This window comes from Channa argus, unplaced genomic scaffold, assembly GCF_033026475.1.
Source record: "Channa argus isolate prfri unplaced genomic scaffold, Channa argus male v1.0 Contig009, whole genome shotgun sequence".
Lineage (NCBI taxonomy): Eukaryota > Metazoa > Chordata > Actinopteri > Anabantiformes > Channidae > Channa > Channa argus.
The window spans coordinates 580,567-597,534 of record NW_027125228.1 but is presented as its reverse complement, the minus strand read 5'-3'; the positions used below and the strand labels follow the sequence as shown (position 1 = coordinate 597,534).

Sequence of the window (16,968 nt, the reverse complement as noted above, 5' to 3'; positions counted from 1 at the left end):
TGATATTTATTTTAAACGAAAGAAAGTGTCAAACAAAACATGACACTACAACTCAGGGCGAACCAAGGCCAACATAATAAACAAAATAAGCCATTTCCCACAGAAAGTGCTAGCTAGCCTGATAGAAATAAACAAACCAAAAGACAGTCGCTAACCCTAACTCCCTAATGTGAAAACAAGAGAAAACAATCAAAAGAAAATGGCTGTTCACCCCTACAGATTTAATACTATTTACAAAATACACAATTTATAAACAAAACCACGGCACAAAACCTAACAATTCAAAAATGCTAAATAAGGTTTGGAAACCAAGAACAGCAAACAGGTGCTGCTGCCAGAAAGTGCCTCGCTAGCTGTTGGGAACCGTACTTTTAAAACTCCAGGAAGTGTAGGATGGACCAATCAGCTTCCTGTACTTCCCCCAAATCCGGCCAATCAGGCAGGGCACCTATAAGAACAACAAAATAAAAACAACACATATGGCCAGGACCGTAACATGGTCTACTAGTAATGAAGCAAGATGGTTGACAAACCAATAAAGTAGCAAAACAGAAATGAAAGAACAAAATTTGATGAAAATATAGAACAATTTCTATGAATAAATAGGCAGTAACACCAGCTTGTGCTGGCCGTAAACCCAAGCAAAAAAGCTTACAGCACCTGGTATTCCCAGGCGGTCTTCCTACCAAGTACTAACCAGGCCCGGCTCTATTTGGCTGCCGAGATCTGACGAGATCGGGCGCTTAGAGAGCGGTGTGGCCATAAGCTGCATTTGACATCATCAACAGCTCTTAAAAACGCTGGAGAAGCAGAATGCATGACACTTGCTAAGAAGAAGATAAATGTGGCAAAGTACAAAGTACTATAACTGTACTGGTCTGTTACGCCCCTGTCTAGGGGGTCAGGGTGCAACATACAAAGATAAATTAGCATGTTCCCTCTCCGATCCCCAAACCAAAATCCAGGATCGAGATGTTCCAACAGAATGATATTTATTTTAAACGAAAGAAAGTGTCAAACAAAACATGACACTACAACTCAGGGCGAACCAAGGCCAACATAATAAACAAAATAAGCCATTTCCCACAGAAAGTGCTAGCTAGCCTGATAGAAATAAACAAACCAAAAGACAGTCGCTAACCCTAACTCCCTAATGTGAAAACAGTCCAAAGAAAATGGTAGTTCACCCCTACAGATTTAATACTATTTACAAAATATACAATTTATAAACAAAACCACGGCACAAAACCTAACAATTCAGAAATACTAAATAAGGTTTGGAAACCAAGAACAGCAAACAGGTGCTGATGCCAGAAAGAGCCTCGCTAGCTGTTGGGAACCGTACTTTTAAAACTCCAGGAAGTGTAGGATGGACCACTCAGCTTCCGGTACTGCCCCCCAATCCGGCCAATCAGGCAGGGCACCTATAAGAACAAGAAAATAAAAACAACACATATGGCCAGGACCGTAACATGGTCTACTAGTAATGAAGCACGATGGTTGGCAAACCAATAAAGTAGCAAAACAGCAATGAAAGAACAAAATTTGATGAAAATATAGAACAATTTCTACGAATAAATAGGCAGTAACACCAGCTTGTGCTGCCCGTAAACCCAAGCAAAAAAGCTTACAGCACCTGGTATTCCCAGGCGGTCTTCCTACCAAGTACTAACCAGGCCCGGCTCTATTTGGCTGCCGAGATCGGACGAGATCGGGCGCTTAGAGAGCGGTGTGGCCGTAAGCTGCATTTGACATCATCAACAGCTCTTAAAAACGCTGGAGAAGCAGAATGCATGACACTTGCTAAGAAGAAGATAAATGTGGCAAAGTACAAAGTACTATAACTGTACTGGTCTGTTACGCCCCTGTCTAGGGGGTCAGGGTGCCACATACAAAGATAAATTAGCATGTTCCTTCTCCGATCCCCAAACCAAAATCCAGGATCGAGATGTTCCAACAGAATGATATTTATTTTAAACGAAAGAAAGTGTCAAACAAAACATGACACTACAACTCAGGGCGAACCAAGGCCAACATAATAAACAAAATAAGCCATTTCCCACAGAGAGTGCTAGCTAGCCTGATAGAAATAAACAAACCAAAAGACAGTCGCTAACCCTAACTCCCTAATGTGAAAACAAGAGAAAACAATCAAAAGAAAAATGGCAGTCCACCCCTACAGATTTAATACTATTTACAAAATATACAATTTATAAACAAAACCACGGCACAAAACCTAACAATTCAAAAATGCTAAATAAGGTTTGGAAACCAAGAACAGCAAACAGGTGCTGATGCCAGAAAGAGCCTCGCTAGCTGTTGGGAACCGTACTTTTAAAACTCCAGGAAGTGTAGGATGGACCAATCAGCTTCCTGTACTGCCCCCCAATCCGGCCAATCAGGCAGGGCACCTATAAGAACAAGAAAATAAAAACAACACATATGGCCAGGACCGTAACATGGTCTACTAGTAATGAAGCACGATGGTCGGCAAACCAATAAAGTAGCAAAACAGCAATTAAAGAACAAAATTTGATGAAAATATAGAACAATTTCTATGAATAAATAGGCAGTAACACCAGCTTGTGCTGCCCGTAAACCCAAGCAAAAAAGCTTACAGCACCTGGTATTCCCAGGCGGTCTTCCTACCAAGTACTAACCAGGCCCGGCTCTATTTGGCTGCCGAGATCGGACGAGATCGGGCGTTTAGAGAGCGGTGTGGCCGTAAGCTGCATTTGATATCATCAACAGCTCTTAAAAACGCTGGAGAAGCAGAATGCATGACACTTGCTAAGAAGAAGATAAATGTGGCAAAGTACAAAGTACTATAACTGTACTGGTCTGTTACGCCCCTGTCTAGGGGGTCAGGGTGCAACATACAAAGATAAATTAGCATGTTCCCTCTCCGATCCCCAAACCAAAATCCAGGATCGAGATGTTCCAACAGAATGATATTTATTTTAAACGAAAGAAAGTGTCAAACAAAACATGACACTACAACTCAGGGCGAACCAAGGCCAACATAATAAACAAAATAAGCAATTTCCCACAGAAAGTGCTAGCTAGCCTGATAGAAAGAAACAAACCAAAAGACAGTCGCTAACCCTAACTCCCTAATGTGAAAACAAGAGAAAACAATCAAAAGAAAAATGGCAGTCCACCCCTACAGATTTAATACTATTTACAAAATATACAATTTATAAACAAAACCACGGCACAAAACCTAACAATTCAAAAATGCTAAATAAGGTTTGGAAACCAAGAACAGCAAACAGGTGCTGATGCCAGAAAGAGCCTCGCTAGCTGTTGGGAACCGTACTTTTAAAACTCCAGGAAGTGTAGGATGGACCAATCAGCTTCCTGTACTGCCCCCCAATCCGGCCAATCAGGCAGGGCACCTATAAGAACAAGAAAATAAAAACAACACATATGGCCAGGACCGTAACATGGTCTACTAGTAATGAAGCACGATGGTCGGCAAACCAATAAAGTAGCAAAACAGCAATGAAAGAACAAAATTTGATGAAAATATAGAACAATTTCTACGAATAAATAGGCAGTAACACCAGCTTGTGCTGCCCGTAAACCCAAGCAAAAAAGCTTACAGCACCTGGTATTCCCAGGCGGTCTTCCTACCAAGTACTAACCAGGCCCGGCTCTATTTGGCTGCCGAGATCGGACGAGATCGGGCGTTTAGAGAGCGGTGTGGCCGTAAGCTGCATTTGATATCATCAACAGCTCTTAAAAACGCTGGAGAAGCAGAATGCATGACACTTGCTAAGAAGAAGATAAATGTGGCAAAGTACAAAGTACTATAACTGTACTGGTCTGTTACGCCCCTGTCTAGGGGGTCAGGGTGCAACATACAAAGATAAATTAGCATGTTCCCTCTCCGATCCCCAAACCAAAATCCAGGATCGAGATGTTCCAACAGAATGATATTTATTTTAAACGAAAGAAAGTGTCAAACAAAACATGACACTACAACTCAGGGCGAACCAAGGCCAACATAATAAACAAAATAAGCAATTTCCCACAGAAAGTGCTAGCTAGCCTGATAGAAAGAAACAAACCAAAAGACAGTCGCTAACCCTAACTCCCTAATGTGAAAACAGTTCAAAGAAAATGGCAGTTCACCCCTACAGATTTAATACTATTTACAAAATATACAATTTATAAACAAAACCACGGCACAAAACCTAACGATTCAAAAATGCTAAATAAGATTTGGAAACCAAGAACAGCAAACAGGTGCTGATGCCAGAAAGAGCCTCGCTAGCTGTTGGGAACCGTACTTTTAAAACTCCAGGAAGTGTAGGATGGACCAATCAGCTTCCTGTACTTCCCCCAAATCCGGCCAATCAGGCAGGGCACCTATAAGAACAAGAAAATAAAAACAACACATATGGCCAGGACCGTAACATGGTCTACTAGTAATGAAGCACGATGGTTGACAAACCAATAAAGTAGCAAAACAGCAATGAAAGAACAAAATTTGATGAAAATATAGAACAATTTCTATGAATAAATAGGCAGTAACACCAGCTTGAGCTGCCCGTAAACCCAAGCAAAAAAAGCTTACAGCACCTGGTATTCCCAGGCGGTCTTCCTACCAAGTACTAACCAGGCCCGGCCCTATTTGGCTGCCGAGATCGGACGAGATCGGGCGCTTAGAGAGCGGTGTGGCCGTAACATGCATTTGACATCATCAACAGCTCTTAAAAACGCTAGAGAAGCAGAATGCATGACACTTGCTAAGAAGAAGATAAATGTGGCAAAGTACAAAGTACTATAACTGTACTGGTCTGTTACGCCCCTGTCTAGGGGGTCAGGGTGAAACATACAAAGATAAATTTGCATGTTCCCTCTCCGATCCTCAAACCAAAATCCAGGATTGAGATGTTCCAACAGAATGATATTTATTTTAAACGAAAGAAAGTGTCAAACAAAACATGATACTACAACTCAGGGCGAACCAAGGCCAACATAATAAACAAAATAAGCCATTTCCCACAGAAAGTGCTAGCTAGCCTGATAGAAATAAACAAACCAAAAGATAGTCGCTAACCCTAACTCCCTAATGTGAAAACAAGAGAAAACAATCAAAAGAAAATGGCAGTCCACCCCTACAGATTTAATACTATTTACAAAATATACAATTTATAAACAAAACCACGGCACAAAACCTAACAATTCAAAAATGCTAAATAAGATTTGGAAACCAAGAACAGCAAACAGTTGCTGCTGCCAGAAAGAGCCTCGCTAGCTGTTGGGAACCGTACTTTTAAAACTCCAGGAAGTGTAGGATGGACCAATCAGCTTCCTGTACTTCCCCCAAATCCGGCCAATCAGGCAGGGCACCTATAAGAACAAGAAAATAAAAACAACACATATGGCCAGGACCGTAACATGGTCTACTAGTAATGAAGCACGATGGTTGACAAACCAATAAAGTAGCAAAACAGCAATGAAAGAACAAAATTTGATGAAAATATAGAACAATTTCTATGAATAAATAGGCAGTAACACCAGCTTGAGCTGCCCGTAAACCCAAGCAAAAAAGCTTACAGCACCTGGTATTCCCAGGCGGTCTTCCTACCAAGTACTAACCAGGCCCGGCCCTATTTGGCTGCCGAGATCGGACGAGATCGGGCGCTTAGAGAGCGGTGTGGCCGTAACATGCATTTGACATCATCAACAGCTCTTAAAAACGCTAGAGAAGCAGAATGCATGACACTTGCTAAGAAGAAGATAAATGTGGCAAAGTACAAACTACTATAACTGTACTGGTCTGTTACGCCCCTTTCTAGGGGGTCAGGGTGCAACATACAAAGATAAATTAGCATGTTCCCTCTCCGATCCCCAAACCAAAATCCAGGATCGAGATGTTCCAACAGAATGATATTTATTTTAAACGAAAGAAAGTGTCAAACAAAACATGACACTACAACTCAGGGCGAACCAAGGCCAACATAATAAACAAAATAAGCCATTTCCCACAGAAAGTGCTAGCTAGCCTGATAGAAAAAAACAAACCAAAAGACAGTCGCTAACCCTAACTCCCTAATGTGAAAACAGTCCAAAGAAAATGGCAGTTCACCCCTACAGATTTAATACTATTTACAAAATATACAATTTATAAACAAAACCACGGCACAAAACCTAACAATTCAGAAATACTAAATAAGGTTTGGAAACCAAGAACAGCAAACAGGTGCTGATGCCAGAAAGAGCCTCGCTAGCTGTTGGGAACCGTACTTTTAAAACTCCAGGAAGTGTAGGATGGACCACTCAGCTTCCGGTACTGCCCCCCAATCCGGCCAATCAGGCAGGGCACCTATAAGAACAAGAAAATAAAAACAACACATATGGCCAGGACCGTAACATGGTCTATTAGTAATGAAGCACGATGGTTGACAAACCAATAAAGTAGCAAAACAGCAATGAAAGAACAAAATTTGATGAAAATATAGAACAATTTCTATGAATAAATAGGCAGTAACACCAGCTTGTGCTGCCCGTAAACCCAAGCAAAAAAGCTTACAGCACCTGGTATTCCCAGGCGGTCTTCCTACCAAGTACTAACCAGGCCCGGCTCTATTTGGCTGCCGAGATCGGACGAGATCGGGCGCTTAGAGAGCGGTGTGGCCGTAAGCTGCATTTGACATCATCAACAGCTCTTAAAAACGCTGGAGAAGCAGAATGCATGACACTTGCTAAGAAGAAGATAAATGTGGCAAAGTACAAAGTACTATAACTGTACTGGTCTGTTAAGCCCCTGTCTAGGGGGTCAGGGTGCCACATACAAAGATAAATTAGCATGTTCCCTCTCCGATCCCCAAACCAAAATCCAGGATCGAGATGTTCCAACAGAATGATATTTATTTTAAACGAAAGAAAGTGTCAAACAAAACATGACACTACAACTCAGGGCGAACCAAGGCCAACATAATAAACAAAATAAGCCATTTCCCACAGAGAGTGCTAGCTAGCCTGATAGAAATAAACAAACCAAAAGACAGTCGCTAACCCTAACTCCCTAATGTGAAAACAGTCCAAAGAAAATGGCAGTTCACCCCTACAGATTTAATACTATTTACAAAATATACAATTTATAAACAAAACCACGGCACAAAACCTAACAATTCAAAAATGCTAAATAAGGTTTGGAAACCAAGAACAGCAAACAGGTGCTGATGCCAGAAAGAGCCTCGCTAGCTGTTGGGAACCGTACTTTTAAAACTCCAGGAAGTGTAGGATGGACCAATCAGCTTCCTGTACTGCCCCCCAATCCGGCCAATCAGGCAGGGCACCTATAAGAACAAGAAAATAAAAACAACACATATGGCCAGGACCGTAACATGGTCTACTAGTAATGAAGCATGATGGTTGGCAAACCAATAAAGTAGCAAAACAGCAATGAAAGAACAAAATTTGATGAAAATATAGAACAATTTCTACGAATAAATAGGCAGTAACACCAGCTTGTGCTGCCCGTAAACCCAAGCAAAAAAGCTTACAGCACCTGGTATTCCCAGGCGGTCTTCCTACCAAGTACTAACCAGGCCCGGCTCTATTTAGCTGCCGAGATCGGACGAGATCGGGCACTTAGAGAGCGGTGTGGCCGTAAGCTGCATTTGACATCATCAACAGCTCTTAAAAACGCTAGAGAAGCAGAATGCATGACACTTGCTAAGAAGAAGATAAATGTGGCAAAGTACAAAGTACTATAACTGTACTGGTCTGTTACGCCCCTGTCTAGGGGATCAGGGTGAAACATACAAAGATAAATTTGCATGTTCCCTCTCCGATCCCCAAACCAAAATCCAGGATTGAGATGTTCCAACAGAATGATATTTATTTTAAACGAAAGAAAGTGTCAAACAAAACATGACACTACAACTCAGGGCGAACCAAGGCCAACATAATAAACAAAATAAGCCATTTCCCACAGAAAGTGCTAGCTAGCCTGATAGAAAGAAACAAACCAAAAGACAGTCGCTAACCCTAACTCCCTAATGTGAAAACAAGAGAAAACAATCAAAAGAAAAATGGCAGTCCACCCCTACAGATTTAATACTATTTACAAAATATACAATTTATAAACAAAACCACGGCACAAAACCTAACAATTCAAAAATGCTAAATAGGGTTTGGAAACCAAGAACAGCAAACAGGTGCTGATGCCAGAAAGAGCCTCGCTAGCTGTTGGGAACCGTACTTTTAAAACTCCAGGAAGTGTAGGATGGACCAATCAGCTTCCTGTACTGCCCCCCAATCGGGCCAATCAGGCAGGGCACCTATAAGAACAAGAAAATAAAAACAACACATATGGCCAGGACCGTAACATGGTCTACTAGTAATGAAGCACGATGGTCGGCAAACCAATAAAGTAGCAAAACAGCAATTAAAGAACAAAATTTGATGAAAATATAGAACAATTTCTATGAATAAATAGGCAGTAACACCAGCTTGTGCTGCCTGTAAACCCAAGCAAAAAAGCTTACAGCACCTGGTATTCCCAGGCGGTCTTCCTACCAAGTACTAACCAGGCCCGGCTCTATTTGGCTGCCGAGATCGGACGAGATCGGGCACTTAGAGAGCGGTGTGGCCGTAAGCTGCATTTGACATCATCAACAGCTCTTAAAAACGCTAGAGAAGCAGAATGCATGACACTTGCTAAGAAGAAGATAAATGTGGCAAAGTACAAAGTACTATAACTGTACTGGTCTGTTACGCCCCTGTCTAGGGGATCAGGGTGAAACATACAAAGATAAATTTGCATGTTCCCTCTCCGATCCCCAAACCAAAATCCAGGATTGAGATGTTCCAACAGAATGATATTTATTTTAAACGAAAGAAAGTGTCAAACAAAACATGACACTACAACTCAGGGCGAACCAAGGCCAACATAATAAACAAAATAAGCCATTTCCCACAGAAAGTGCTAGCTAGCCTGATAGAAAGAAACAAACCAAAAGACAGTCGCTAACCCTAACTCCCTAATGTGAAAACAGTCCAAAGAAAATGGCAGTTCACCCCTACAGATTTAATACTATTTACAAAATATACAATTTATAAACAAAACCACGGCACAAAACCTAACAATTCAAAAATGCTAAATAAGGGTTGGAAACCAAGAACAGCAAACAGGTGCTGATGCCAGAAAGAGCCTCGCTAGCTGTTGGGAACCGTACTTTTAAAACTCCAGGAAGTGTAGGATGGACCAATCAGCTTCCTGTACTGCCCCCCAATCGGGCCAATCAGGCAGGGCACCTATAAGAACAAGAAAATAAAAACAACACATATGGCCAGGACCGTAACATGGTCTACTAGTAATGAAGCACGATGGTCGGCAAACCAATAAAGTAGCAAAACAGCAATTAAAGAACAAAATTTGATGAAAATATAGAACAATTTCTATGAATAAATAGGCAGTAACACCAGCTTGTGCTGCCCGTAAACCCAAGCAAAAAAGCTTACAGCACCTGGTATTCCCAGGCGGTCTTCCTACCAAGTACTAACCAGGCCCGGCTCTATTTGGCTGCCGAGATCGGACGAGATCGGGCGTTTAGAGAGCGGTGTGGCCGTAAGCTGCATTTGATATCATCAACAGCTCTTAAAAACGCTGGAGAAGCAGAATGCATGACACTTGCTAAGAAGAAGATAAATGTGGCAAAGTACAAAGTACTATAACTGTACTGGTCTGTTACGCCCCTGTCTAGGGGGTCAGGGTGCAACATACAAAGATAAATTAGCATGTTCCCTCTCCGATCCCCAAACCAAAATCCAGGATCGAGATGTTCCAACAGAATGATATTTATTTTAAACGAAAGAAAGTGTCAAACAAAACATGACACTACAACTCAGGGCGAACCAAGGCCAACATAATAAACAAAATAAGCAATTTCCCACAGAAAGTGCTAGCTAGCCTGATAGAAAGAAACAAACCAAAAGACAGTCGCTAACCCTAACTCCCTAATGTGAAAACAGTCCAAAGAAAATGGCAGTTCACCCCTACAGATTTAATACTATTTACAAAATATACAATTTATAAACAAAACCACGGCACAAAACCTAACAATTCAAAAATGCTAAATAAGATTTGGAAACCAAGAACAGCAAACAGGTGCTGCTGCCAGAAAGAGCCTCGCTAGCTGTTGGGAACCGTACTTTTAAAACTCCAGGAAGTGTAGGATGGACCAATCAGCTTCCTGTACTTCCCCCAAATCCGGCCAATCAGGCAGGGCACCTATAAGAACAAGAAAATAAAAACAACACATATGGCCAGGACCGTAACATGGTCTACTAGTAATGAAGCACGATGGTTGACAAACCAATAAAGTAGCAAAACAGCAATGAAAGAACAAAATTTGATGAAAATATAGAACAATTTCTATGAATAAATAGGCAGTAACACCAGCTTGAGCTGCCCGTAAACCCAAGCAAAAAAGCTTACAGCACCTGGCATTCCCAGGCGGTCTTCCTACCAAGTACTAACCAGGCCCGGCCCTATTTGGCTGCCGAGATCGGACGCTTAGAGAGCGGTGTGGCCGTAACATGCATTTGACATCATCAATAGCTCTTAAAAACGCTAGAGAAGCAGAATGCATGACACTTGCTAAGAAGAAGATAAATGTGGCAAAGTACAAAGTACTATAACTGTACTGGTCTGTTACGCCCCTGTCAAGGGGGTCAGGGTGAAACATACAAAGATAAATTTGCATGTTCCCTCTCCGATCCCCAAACCAAAATCCAGGATTGAGATGTTCCAACAGAATGATATTTATTTTAAACGAAAGAAAGTGTCAAACAAAACATGACACTACAACTCAGGGCGAACCAAGGCCAACATAATAAACAAAATAAGCCATTTCCCACAGAAAGTGCTAGCTAGCCTGATAGAAAGAAACAAACCAAAAGACAGTCGCTAACCCTAACTCCCTAATGTGAAAACAAGAGAAAACAATCAAAAGAAAAATGGCAGTCCACCCCTACAGATTTAATACTATTTACAAAATATACAATTTATAAACAAAACCACGGCACAAAACCTAACAATTCAAAAATGCTAAATAAGGTTTGGAAACCAAGAACAGCAAACAGGTGCTGATGCCAGAAAGAGCCTCGCTAGCTGTTGGGAACCATACTTTTAAAACTCCAGGAAGTGTAGGATGGACCAATCAGCTTCCTGTACTGCCCCCCAATCCAGCCAATCAGGCAGGGCACCTATAAGAACAAGAAAATAAAAACAACACATATGGCCAGGACCGTAACATGGTCTACTAGTAATGAAGCACGATGGTTGGCAAACCAATAAAGTAGCAGAACAAAATTTGATGAAAATATAGAACAATTTCTATGAATAAATAGGCAGTAACACCAGCTTGTGCTGCCCGTAAACCCAAGCAAAAAAGCTTACAGCACCTGGTATTCCCAGGCGGTCTTCCTACCAAGTACTAACCAGGCCCGGCTCTATTTGGCTGCCGAGATCGGACGAGATCGGGCGCTTAGAGAGCGGTGTGGCCGTAAGCTGCATTTGATATCATCAACAGCTCTTAAAAACGCTGGAGAAGCAGAATGCATGACACTTGCTAAGAAGAAGATAAATGTGGCAACGTACAAAGTACTATAACTGTACTGGTCTGTTACGCCCCTGTCTAGGGGGTCAGGGTGCAACATACAAAGATAAATTAGCATGTTCCCTCTCCGATCCCCAAACCAAAATCCAGGATCGAGATGTTCCAACAGAATGATATTTATTTTAAAGGAAAGAAAGTGTCAAACAAAACATGACACTACAACTCAGGGCGAACCAAGGCCAACATAATAAACAAAATAAGCCATTTCCCACAGAAAGTGCTAGCTAGCCTGATAGAAATAAACAAACCAAAAGACAGTCGCTAACCCTAACTCCCTAATGTGAAAACAGTCCAAAGAAAATGGCAGTTCACCCCTACAGATTTAATACTATTTACAAAATATACAATTTATAAACAAAACCACGGCACAAAACCTAACAATTCAAAAATGCTAAATAAGGTTTGGAAACCAAGAACAGCAAACAGGTGCTGATGCCAGAAAGAGCCTCGCTAGCTGTTGGGAACCATACTTTTAAAACTCCAGGAAGTGTAGGATGGACCAATCAGCTTCCTGTACTGCCCCCCAATCCAGCCAATCAGGCAGGGCACCTATAAGAACAAGAAAATAAAAACAACACATATGGCCAGGACCGTAACATGGTCTACTAGTAATGAAGCACGATGGTTGGCAAACCAATAAAGTAGCAAAACAGCAATGAAAGAACAAAATTTGATGAAAATATAGAACAATTTCTATGAATAAATAGGCAGTAACACCAGCTTGTGCTGCCCGTAAACCCAAGCACAGAAGCTTACAGCACCTGGTATTCCCAGGCGGTCTTCCTACCAAGTACTAACAAGGCCCGGCCCTATTTGGCTGCCGAGATCGGACGGGATCGGGCGCTTAGAGAGCAGTGTGGCCATAAGCTGCATTTGACATCATCAACAGCTCTCAAAAACGCTGGAGAAGCAGAATGCATGACACTTGCTAAGAAGAAGATAAATGTGGCAAAGTACAAAGTACTATAACTGTACTGGTCTGTTACGCCCCTGTCTAGGGGGTCAGGGTGCAACATACAAAGATAAATTAGCATGTTCCCTCTCCGATCCCCAAACCAAAATCCAGGATCGAGATGTTCCAACAGAATGATATTTATTTTAAACGAAAGAAAGTGTCAAACAAAACATGACACTACAACTCAGGGCGAACCAAGGCCAACATAATAAACAAAATAAGCCATTTCCCACAGAAAGTGCTAGCTAGCCTGATAGAAATAAACAAACCAAAAGACAGTCGCTAACCCTAACTCCCTAATGTGAAAACAGTCCAAAGAAAATGGTAGTTCACCCCTACAGATTTAATACTATTTACAAAATATACAATTTATAAACAAAACCACGGCACAAAACCTAACAATTCAGAAATACTAAATAAGGTTTGGAAACCAAGAACAGCAAACAGGTGCTGATGCCAGAAAGAGCCTCGCTAGCTGTTGGGAACCGTACTTTTAAAACTCCAGGAAGTGTAGGATGGACCAATCAGCTTCCTGTACTGCCCCCATATCCGGCCAATCAGGCAGGGCACCTATAAGAACAAGAAAATAAAAACAACACATATGGCCAGGACCGTAACATGGTCTATTAGTAATGAAGCACGATGGTTGACAAACCAATCAAGTAGCAAAACAGCAATGAAAGAACAAAATTTGATGAAAATATAGAACAATTTCTATGAATAAATAGGCAGTAACACCAGCTTGTGCTGCCCGTAAACCCAAGCAAAGAAGCTTACAGCACGTGGTATTCCCAGGCGGTCTTCCTACCAAGTACTAACAAGGCCCGGCCCTATTTGGCTGCCGAGATCGGACGGGATCGGGCGCTTAGAGAGCAGTGTGGCCGTAAGCTGCATTTGACATCATCAACAGCTCTCAAAAACGCTGGAGAAGCAGAATGCATGACCCTTGCTAAGAAGAAGATAAATGTGGCAAAGTACAAAGTACTATAACTGTACTGGTCTGTTACGCCTCTGTCTAGGGGGTCAGGGTGCAACATACAAAGATAAATTAGCATGTTCCCTCTCCGATCCCCAAACCAAAATCCAGGATCGAGATGTTCCAACAGAATGATATCTATTTTAAACGAAAGAAAGTGTCAAACAAAACATGACACTACAACTCAGGGCGAACCAAGGCCAACATAATAAACAAAATAAACCATTTCCCACAGAAAGCGCTAGCTAGCCTGATAGAAATAAACAAACCAAAAGACAGTCGCTAACCCTAACTCCCTAATGTGAAAACAAGAGAAAACAATCAAAAGAAAATGGCAGTCCACCCCTACAGATTTAATACTATTTACAAAATATACAATTTATAAACAAAACCACGGCACAAAACCTAACAATTCAAAAATGCTAAATAAGGTTTGGAAAGCAAGAACAGCAAACAGGTGCTGCTGCCAGAAAGAGCCTCGCTAGCTGTTGGGAACCGTACTTTTAAAACTCCAGGAAGTGTAGGATGGACCAATCAGCTTCCTGTACTTCCCCCAAATCCGGCCAATCAGGCAGGGCACCTATAAGAACAACAAAATAAAAACAACACATATGGCCAGGACCGTAACATGGTCTACTAGTAATGAAGCAAGATGGTTGACAAACCAATAAAGTAGCAAAACAGAAATGAAAGAACAAAATTTGATGAAAATATAGAACAATTTCTATGAATAAATAGGCAGTAACACCAGCTTGTGCTGGCCGTAAACCCAAGCAAAAAAGCTTACAGCACCTGGTATTCCCAGGCGGTCTTCCTACCAAGTACTAACCAGGCCCGGCTCTATTTGGCTGCCGAGATCTGACGAGATCGGGCGCTTAGAGAGCGGTGTGGCCATAAGCTGCATTTGACATCATCAACAGCTCTTAAAAACGCTGGAGAAGCAGAATGCATGACACTTGCTAAGAAGAAGATAAATGTGGCAAAGTACAAAGTACTATAACTGTACTGGTCTGTTACGCCCCTGTCTAGGGGGTCAGGGTGCCACATACAAAGATAAATTAGCATGTTCCCTCTCCGATCCCCAAACCAAAATCCAGGATCGAGATGTTCCAACAGAATGATATTTATTTTAAACGAAAGAAAGTGTCAAACAAAACATGACACTACAACTCAGGGCGAACCAAGGCCAACATAATAAACAAAATAAGCCATTTCCCACAGAGAGTGCTAGCTAGCCTGATAGAAATAAACAAACCAAAAGACAGTCGCTAACCCTAACTCCCTAATGTGAAAACAGTCCAAAGAAAATGGCAGTTCACCCCTACAGATTTAATACTATTTACAAAATATACAATTTATAAACAAAACCACGGCACAAAACCTAACAATTCAAAAATGCTAAATAAGGTTTGGAAACCAAGAACAGCAAACAGGTGCTGATGCCAGAAAGAGCCTCGCTAGCTGTTGGGAACCGTACTTTTAAAACTCCAGGAAGTGTAGGATGGACCAATCAGCTTCCTGTACTGCCCCCCAATCCGGCCAATCAGGCAGGGCACCTATAAGAACAAGAAAATAAAAACAACACATATGGCCAGGACCGTAACATGGTCTACTAGTAATGAAGCACGATGGTTGGCAAACCAATAAAGTAGCAAAACAGCAATGAAAGAACAAAATTTGATGAAAATATAGAACAATTTCTATGAATAAATAGGCAGTAACACCAGCTTGTGCTGCCCGTAAACCCAAGCAAAGAAGCTTACAGCACGTGGTATTCCCAGGCGGTCTTCCTACCAAGTACTAACAAGGCCCGGCCCTATTTGGCTGCCGAGATCGGACGGGATCGGGCGCTTAGAGAGCAGTGTGGCCGTAAGCTGCATTTGACATCATCAACAGCTCTCAAAAACGCTGGAGAAGCAGAATGCATGACCCTTGCTAAGAAGAAGATAAATGTGGCAAAGTACAAAGTACTATAACTGTACTGGTCTGTTACGCCTCTGTCTAGGGGGTCAGGGTGCAACATACAAAGATAAATTAGCATGTTCCCTCTCCGATCCCCAAACCAAAATCCAGGATCGAGATGTTCCAACAGAATGATATTTATTTTAAACGAAAGAAAGTGTCAAACAAAACATGACACTACAACTCAGGGCGAACTAAGGCCAACATAATAAACAAAATAAGCCATTTCCCACAGAAAGTGCTAGCTAGCCTGATAGAAATAAAGAAACCAAAAGACAGTCGCTAACCCTAACTCCCTAATGTGAAAACAGTCCAAAGAAAATGGTAGTTCACCCCTACAGATTTAATACTATTTACAAAATATACAATTTATAAACAAAACCACGGCACAAAACCTAACAATTCAGAAATACTAAATAAGGTTTGGAAACCAAGAACAGCAAACAGGTGCTGATGCCAGAAAGAGCCTCGCTAGCTGTTGGGAACCGTACTTTTAAAACTCCAGGAAGTGTAGGATGGACCACTCAGCTTCCGGTACTGCCCCCCAATCCGGCCAATCAGGCAGGGCACCTATAAGAACAAGAAAATAAAAACAACACATATGGCCAGGACCGTAACATGGTCTATTAGTAATGAAGCACGATGGTTGACAAACCAATAAAGTAGCAAAACAGCAATGAAAGAACAAAATTTGATGAAAATATAGAACAATTTCTATGAATAAATAGGCAGTAACACCAGCTTGTGCTGCCCGTAAACCCAAGCAAAAAAGCTTACAGCACCTGGTATTCCCAGGCGGTCTTCCTACCAAGTACTAACCAGGCCCAGCTCTATTTGGCTGCCGAGATCGGACGAGATCGGGCGCTTAGAGAGCGGTGTGGCCGTAAGCTGCATTTGACATCATCAACAGCTCTTAAAAACGCTGGAGAAGCAGAATGCATGACACTTGCTAAGAAGAAGATAAATGTGGCAAAGTACAAAGTACTATAACTGTACTGGTCTGTTACGCCCCTGTCTAGGGGGTCAGGGTGCCACATACAAAGATAAATTAGCATGTTCCCTCTCCGATCCCCAAACCAAAATCCAGGATCGAGATGTTCCAACAGAATGATATTTATTTTAAACGAAAGAAAGTGTCAAACAAAACATGACACTACAACTCAGGGCGAACCAAGGCCAACATAATAAACAAAATAAGCCATTTCCCACAGAAAGTGCTAGCTAGCCTGATAGAAATAAACAAACCAAAAGACAGTCGCTAACCCTAACTCCCTAATGTGAAAACAGTCCAAAGAAAATGGCAGTTCACCCCTACAGATTTAATACTATTTACAAAATATACAATTTATAAACAAAACCACGGCACAAAACCTAACAATTCAAAAATGCTAAATAAGGTTTGGAAACCAAGAACAGCAAACAGGTGCTGATGC

At 41.6% G+C, this 16,968-nt stretch overlaps 16 pseudogenes; all 16 read right to left on the bottom strand.

Annotated features, from left to right (window-relative positions):
• Window positions 1–648: 648 nt before the first annotated feature.
• Window positions 649–767, bottom strand: LOC137110059 (5S ribosomal RNA; annotated as a pseudogene).
• Window positions 768–1,624: 857 nt separating this feature from the next.
• On the bottom strand, window positions 1,625–1,743 carry LOC137111005 (5S ribosomal RNA; annotated as a pseudogene).
• An 868-nt stretch (window positions 1,744–2,611) lies between these two features.
• Window positions 2,612–2,730, bottom strand: LOC137111359 (5S ribosomal RNA; annotated as a pseudogene).
• An 868-nt stretch (window positions 2,731–3,598) lies between these two features.
• Window positions 3,599–3,717, bottom strand: LOC137111358 (5S ribosomal RNA; annotated as a pseudogene).
• Window positions 3,718–4,575: 858 nt separating this feature from the next.
• On the bottom strand, window positions 4,576–4,694 carry LOC137110466 (5S ribosomal RNA; annotated as a pseudogene).
• An 867-nt stretch (window positions 4,695–5,561) lies between these two features.
• Window positions 5,562–5,680, bottom strand: LOC137110465 (5S ribosomal RNA; annotated as a pseudogene).
• Window positions 5,681–6,537: 857 nt separating this feature from the next.
• On the bottom strand, window positions 6,538–6,656 carry LOC137111004 (5S ribosomal RNA; annotated as a pseudogene).
• Window positions 6,657–7,513: 857 nt separating this feature from the next.
• LOC137111248 (5S ribosomal RNA) lies at window positions 7,514–7,632 on the bottom strand (annotated as a pseudogene).
• An 868-nt stretch (window positions 7,633–8,500) lies between these two features.
• Window positions 8,501–8,619, bottom strand: LOC137110106 (5S ribosomal RNA; annotated as a pseudogene).
• Window positions 8,620–9,476: 857 nt separating this feature from the next.
• LOC137111357 (5S ribosomal RNA) lies at window positions 9,477–9,595 on the bottom strand (annotated as a pseudogene).
• A 1,820-nt stretch (window positions 9,596–11,415) lies between these two features.
• On the bottom strand, window positions 11,416–11,534 carry LOC137111003 (5S ribosomal RNA; annotated as a pseudogene).
• Window positions 11,535–12,391: 857 nt separating this feature from the next.
• LOC137110674 (5S ribosomal RNA) lies at window positions 12,392–12,510 on the bottom strand (annotated as a pseudogene).
• Window positions 12,511–13,367: 857 nt separating this feature from the next.
• LOC137110875 (5S ribosomal RNA) lies at window positions 13,368–13,486 on the bottom strand (annotated as a pseudogene).
• Window positions 13,487–14,353: 867 nt separating this feature from the next.
• On the bottom strand, window positions 14,354–14,472 carry LOC137110058 (5S ribosomal RNA; annotated as a pseudogene).
• Window positions 14,473–15,329: 857 nt separating this feature from the next.
• Window positions 15,330–15,448, bottom strand: LOC137110874 (5S ribosomal RNA; annotated as a pseudogene).
• An 857-nt stretch (window positions 15,449–16,305) lies between these two features.
• LOC137111124 (5S ribosomal RNA) lies at window positions 16,306–16,424 on the bottom strand (annotated as a pseudogene).
• Between the last annotated feature and the right edge of the window lie 544 nt (window positions 16,425–16,968).